The sequence below is a fragment of the Egretta garzetta genome, unplaced genomic scaffold, assembly GCF_000687185.1.
Source record: "Egretta garzetta isolate BGI_Z169 unplaced genomic scaffold, ASM68718v1 scaffold235, whole genome shotgun sequence".
NCBI lineage: Eukaryota > Metazoa > Chordata > Aves > Pelecaniformes > Ardeidae > Egretta > Egretta garzetta.
The window spans coordinates 2,757,477-2,763,170 of record NW_009259792.1 but is presented as its reverse complement, the minus strand read 5'-3'; the positions used below and the strand labels follow the sequence as shown (position 1 = coordinate 2,763,170).

At 43.5% G+C, this 5,694-nt stretch overlaps 1 protein-coding gene across 2 annotated transcripts in view; it reads right to left on the bottom strand.

Annotated features, from left to right (window-relative positions):
• The window catches only part of TFAP2B (transcription factor AP-2 beta), a 26,155-nt gene that overhangs the window by 8,727 nt on the left and 11,734 nt on the right, over positions 1-5,694 (bottom strand). The gene's annotated exons all lie outside the window — the stretch shown is intronic.

Sequence of the window (5,694 nt, the reverse complement as noted above, 5' to 3'; positions counted from 1 at the left end):
GGGGGGGGGGGGGGGGGAATAAAACCAGAACAATAAAGCGAAACTAAACAAAATAAACCCATGTTATTCTGTCCACCATAAACCTAAATATTTCTTTTCTCTGAGAAAGTAGTGAGGTTATTTTAAGAGTAGCCAAGGGGACTATAACGAACAAATTCCTGTAATAGCAACCAGACGCGCTCAGGAAGCAACAACAACAACAAAAATTTGGCTAAACTGAAAATGAGAGCAATTCCCCCGTAATAGGAATTTTGGTTACGGGTGCCCAGCTCCCCCATAATTGTGCGTAAGCGTTATGATTTACAGGAGGGGCTCTAATCAATCAGCCGATCACTTTAATTTATAGGGAGCCTCGCTGCCTTCTCCCAGTTGTTTCATTTCTGCAAGTAATTGATAACAAACCGTACTTAAGGTATGTTTTATGCAGGAGTTAATAAGAGCTGACAGCTGCTACTGCTGCTTCCTCTCGGAATCGCGGCAACACGCGTTTCCTTATAGAAAATATACTCTGAAATTGGGGGGGGAGGGGGTTGCTGGTGGTAGAGTCCGGGCATGTTTCAGAGGAGAAGACAAATTGATTACACACCCTCGCCCAGCAGATCCTGCTTCAGAGGCTCCCATTTCCACTCAATCAATTGCAAAACCAATTCGGCAAATAATAGGGTTCTATTATGCACATATGCCAGCTATTTAGGTAGTTATAATACATGTCAGTTAAGTCATAAAAACCCTGTTTATTTGCAACATATCTGGAGAATCAAACCATTAGGGTTGAGGGGATATTTAAGTCGTCTGGAGCTGCTAAACAATAAGATCGGGTATCCTAATATATTACCAAGTGCTAACTACTGGGCAATTGCCAATTTTATAACCTCGGTGTATGGAATAGACACAACCGTGTTTCACTGGTTTTATTACAGATCATTTCCTACTGCCAGACCAGACCCCCACAATAAAAGCTCTATAACAGCTAAAAACCAAAAGGCATGTCGATTTTAGATATACATATTGCTTCATATGCCTTGTATATAGTCTCCAGTATAAACAAATTATTTTGAGTGGCTTTACTCCAGGGAACGGGAAAGTGAAATGGATTCCTATTTCTCTATTATTTTTAGTTAGGCACTTTATGCAGCTCATAAAGGCGGTTTCAAATAGTTTGAGAACGGCATAGAAACAGTTATAAAAGGGTTAGAGGCCCGCTCCTGCTTTTGTTGCTGTTAATAGGGGGGGTTTACCATTGATTCTATAGGAAGGCACTCGTTTGGGGTATCGGAGGTAGTATGGGCAGATAAAAATAAGTCTCTCTCTCTCTCTCTCCTCCCATTATACGTAGATATATCATTTAATGCACGATGTTCGGCAACGTCATTTGAGTGAAGCATCAAGAAAAAGTTAATAAAATAAAATAAAGAATTAGATTAAAGCAGGGCCACGAGAGACAGATTTTCATGACTGGCATTTTTTTCTTCGGGCAAACAGCCGGGCTCGGTGGTTCGAGCACACCTTTGCAGTGGCTATATTTAGTGACCGGTTTATCAGGTCACTGTCCAGTGAACTGAGAAATTAAACAAGAGGCAGCAATTCCACGAACATCTGATCTTAGTCCAAACTCACTAAAGAGAGAGGGACCCGTGCAATGCTTAAAAGTACCTCACCCCCACTCGCTTTGGCCTCTTTGGAGCACTCATTACATTAGTTAACCTTTGAAATATGGATTTGCACGTGCCCAGTATGCATTTATTTATTTATTTTCCCCGGCAAATTGCTTTTGGGAAGCCGGCTGGCTCCCTTCCCAGCTATGCCGGGAGCTCCTCAGCTTTTGTTCCTACCAGTGCCTCCCCGAAAAGGACCGAATGAACACACCCGAATAACAAGTCTAATAACTCTAAACCCATTTTAGAGGCTTACCAGGCGGTGTAAGCATATCTATTGCAATTTCATAGCTTCAGAGAGATGTATTCTATCTAGACTCTATATCTTCTGTAAATTACCTAATGCTGCCTCAAAAAAAGTGTTTGCCATGGAATGAATTATCTCTATCTATATCGTATCTATATGTTGATCGTGGCTATAGCATTCCAGATATAGCCCAGGCATTACCAGAGATAATATAACGTCGGGGGTTTAGAGGGTGAAGCTGCACGTATGTAAATAAACTGTAAGGCCACCGTAGCTTTTTCGTCGATGTCAACTTTCCCTGTGGGTTAGGGATTGCCACAACTGCTGAAATAATACAGAATAAGGCACAGGGGTCCATGCAGCCCCCCTTTTCCATCCCTTTCTTTCTCCTTTTCCATCCCTTTCTTTCTCCTTTTCCATCCCTTTCTTTCTCCTTTTCCATCCCTTTCTTTCTCCTTTTCCATCCCTTTCTTTCTCCTTTTCCATCCCTTTCTTTCTCCTTTTCCATCCCTTTCTTTCTCCTTTTCCATCCCTTTCTTTCTCCTTTTCCATCCCTTTCTTTCTCCTTTTCCATCCCTTTCTTTCTCCTTTTCCATCCCTTTCTTTCTCCTTTTCCATCCCTTTCTTTCTCCTTTTCCATCCCTTTCTCTCTCCTTTTCCATCCCTTTCTTTCTCCTTTTCCATCCCTTTCTTTCTCCTTTTCTACCCCTTTCTCTCTTTCTTCCTCTCTTTCTCCTCCTGCGGTTACTTCCAGCCTCTTTGTCATTTCTCCCCCTTCCATTTCTCTTCAGCTTATCAATAAACCGGGAGAGCAACAGTAGCCGCTTGATTTGTTAGTAATTATAAGCCTGGCGCTCCTGCAAACGGGAGCTCTAGATGAGTGAGATCGCTTTAAAACGACAGCAGGAAATGGTGGGGAAATGGAGCATGGCGAAACTCAGCGGGAAGCTTTCAGTTCTTTACATGTTTACAATTTTCTGTGCATACATTAAGTCTTAGGTTGGGGTTTTGGGGTTGGGTTGGGTTGGGGTTTTTTGTTGGTTTTTTTTTTTCCCCCCGTGGTGGTGGTGGTTCTCTGTTGGGTGGCTCTCCACAACCGCCTGGAAAAGGGGCACCAATGCCCCCAGACAAGAGGCAATAGGAATGAAAGGGCTTGTCAGCCACACGAAAAATATACAAATAGATCGAATTATGTCTTGGAAATAGCTGAGTAACGAGGCTCTAAGCTATGGACATCGTTGCAATAACCCTGATGAATATGATGGCCGATCAGTCAATCAATTAATCAGAAGAAATATTTCTTCTGTTTATTACTAACAAACCTCGTGGACCAATTTATTACTAATCAGCTATCAAACTGCCTGCAAATCGTTTTTTCTGCCTACTGGCCTGAAATGAGTAAAAAGTTCTTTGTTCATTATAACAGGACTTGGTTGTTAAGGACGATTTGCTCTGACTTTGTAGCCAAATCTAGAAAATCTGGGGACAACGTCTTACCCATCGCCACTAAAAGACCACCGCAGTCCCTTCCCCCTGAAAAGCTGGGACTAAATTTCAAAGTGAAATGTATTCCCTCGAAATTGTTTTGCATTCCATTAAAGTGGATCGTAAGGTTCACTGGGTAATCCAGGAAAAAGCACGAAACGGAGTGGCCGCGAAGCCTCATCTCCGATTCCCAGATCTATCACCTGGAAAGCTGAGGCCGGAGCGGTTTCCAGTTAATCATTTATCCGGATACTTCAAGAAGGGGTGGGGAGGAATCTTATGCTGTATTATTAAGAGTTTTAAAATATATATATATGTATTAAGACACCTCCTTGCATCCGTTTCTTTAAAATCACATGAACGCCAGAGCAAGGGAAGAATGAATTCAGGTGTTGGGGTTAAAGTGGCCTTTCGTGCTGAATCAGGTGTGAGCATGCAGGCGACCGTCGGAAAGAGCTGAAAGTAAATAAACACATCAGGATAATTTTAAGGTCACTGACTGTGCCCCAGAGTCACACACACACGAAAAATTAACCTGGGACACGGGCCACGCAAGAATTTGCAAGAGGCCAACTTCTTTTGCCCCAGACGGTGCCAAGCAAATGTCAGATGAGCAGTTGAGAAGGGGACCCGATCTTTTTATTCCTGACACAGGGAAAACCTGCCCTTCTTTTCAGCAGAAATGGAGGGAAAGGCCTCCAACCGTGCAGCCAGTAAGGTCTTAAAGCCGAGTTAAATCTGGTATTAATGCTCTTGGTGATTATTATCATCTTAATGATTTATCTGGCTCCCTCCCTCCCACTCCCACCACCCAAATCTTAATGGAACTAGGAGTTAACGATGATTTTTTAATGTCTCGTTGGATTTTTAGACTGTTAATGTACCGCATCCTTCTCATTATTAGTTTATTGATTGTTCATTGACCAGCCCCCTTCAAATCGTATTAACCACCCTCTGCCACTTTAGATTAGGAGAGTTTAAAAAGCACCTTTCATTATTTCACCGCCACCACCACCACCACAGTAGAGTTCAGGCTTGGTAGCTTAATGCTCGATCTAATGGGGCAGCTAAGAGACGAGGGGCCACGGTCCCTGCCTATTGCATTAATAGCTCAAAGGGGGCTAATACAGAAAATTAGCCTTAAACGAGCTCTGGAGATCTCCAAATGAAAGAGCCATTTATCACGCTGGCTACCTTCACTCCACTCGTTTGCTCTCTCTACTGGGAACAACTCATTTCCTCTTAACTAAATTACTTCAGAAATGTCAAGTAAGCTCAGATCGCAAACATAACAGGAGCCTGTGTATATGTAAGCTATTGTGCGGGATCGATACGCGAGATAAATCGATAGCCGTGTATGAATCCCTATATCATTGCCTTAATATTTTTGGCAACCCTTTTGCATAGATAGATAATTCCCTCTGCGGGCCTGAAAGACCATAAAGCAGCAGACACTTGCAGTCTGGGTGATATAATCAAGTTTAGACTTCAAGCCCACATCATACTTTTTTCCACTACGTTGTAATTAAAGCATTTTAGGCACTAAATGAGGTTTGGGTGAAGTAGACCCCCTCCAATCCTCGGCCAGCAAAAAGATATCGCGGGGAGTGCTCCGCTGCACAAAACCCAGTCGATACCCATCTGCCTGCCTATGCCATCCGCCTGCAATAACGAGTTTAAAGAACTTGTTCTTACTTCAAAGCCCAGCCTCCCAGCTGCAAACTGCGGGGAACAAAGCCCAAATGATGCCGAACCCTCTCTGGGTTGCTCCTTCTCTCGTCCCGATTAAATATCGTCTGCCACAAACGTGCCCTGCTCTTTATTTCCCATTTCTCTTCCTCCGCACCCAGGAAACTCCCTGTGCAAAAAAAGGCCGAGCTCGCAATATTCCTGTACGCTGGAAAAGTTGCTTAGAGCTCAAGCATTACTTCTAAGGAAGAAAATACTTTTAAACCAGCCGCAGAGGAATCTCCGGAGCTTTTTTAGTAACCTCATTTCCAAAGTGCATCTGTACCCTGTTCATCACGGGTAAACTCGGGAGCGTCTCGTCTGATGGCTGCGAATAGGCACTTGTAATCCCACCTATAGGCACTTGTAATCCCACCTATAGGCGCATGTAATCCCACCTATAGGCGCATGTAATCCCACCTCCGTGGGCTGTGTGTGCGGCAGCTGCCCGACCTGGGGCCCTGGCAATGCCAACACATGGTAAGCACACCTTAATCTATACCTCATACATATAATTATTAACATTATTAACAGCTTGCTCTCTGACTGTAGCATGCACATTAAATGTCCCTGCTGCCC